Source organism: Odontomachus brunneus, unplaced genomic scaffold (genome assembly GCF_010583005.1).
Source record: "Odontomachus brunneus isolate Ranch 3 - 2012 unplaced genomic scaffold, Obru_v1 Obru_scaffold_309, whole genome shotgun sequence".
Lineage (NCBI taxonomy): Eukaryota > Metazoa > Arthropoda > Insecta > Hymenoptera > Formicidae > Odontomachus > Odontomachus brunneus.
Genome location: NW_022639759.1, coordinates 155,630 through 156,117, shown reverse-complemented (window position 1 = coordinate 156,117; position 488 = coordinate 155,630).

Sequence of the window (488 nt, the reverse complement as noted above, 5' to 3'; positions counted from 1 at the left end):
TGCTGTGATTGGATGTGTCCAAATGCACCGTGTCCAAGTGCACCGCTCCCGCTTAGACATATGGTAAACAAACCGCTTTGACACGTTAGTGGTTTTGTTTTGGCGTCATATATTTTTGGTTGTGTGAAAATGTCTGATTTTGTGTCAAATAATCATCATTTGCGGGAAGTGTTGATTTTCTTATTTCATTCGAAGAAAATGGCGGCTGAAGCTCATCGAAAGCTCCAAAAAGTTTACGGAGATGCTGCTCTAAGTGAAACAACGTGCCGTGATTGGTTTCGTCGCTTCAAAGACAGTGATTTCAATGTTGACGACCGTCCGCGTGAAGGAAGACCAAAAACCTTCGAAGACGCTTAATTGGAGGCATTGCTCGATGAGGATCCGTGCCAAACGCAAGAACAGCTTGCTTCAGCATTAGGAGTTACCCGCCAAGCCATTTCCAAGCGATTGCATGCGTTGGGAATGATTCAAAAGCAACTTGGATTCAA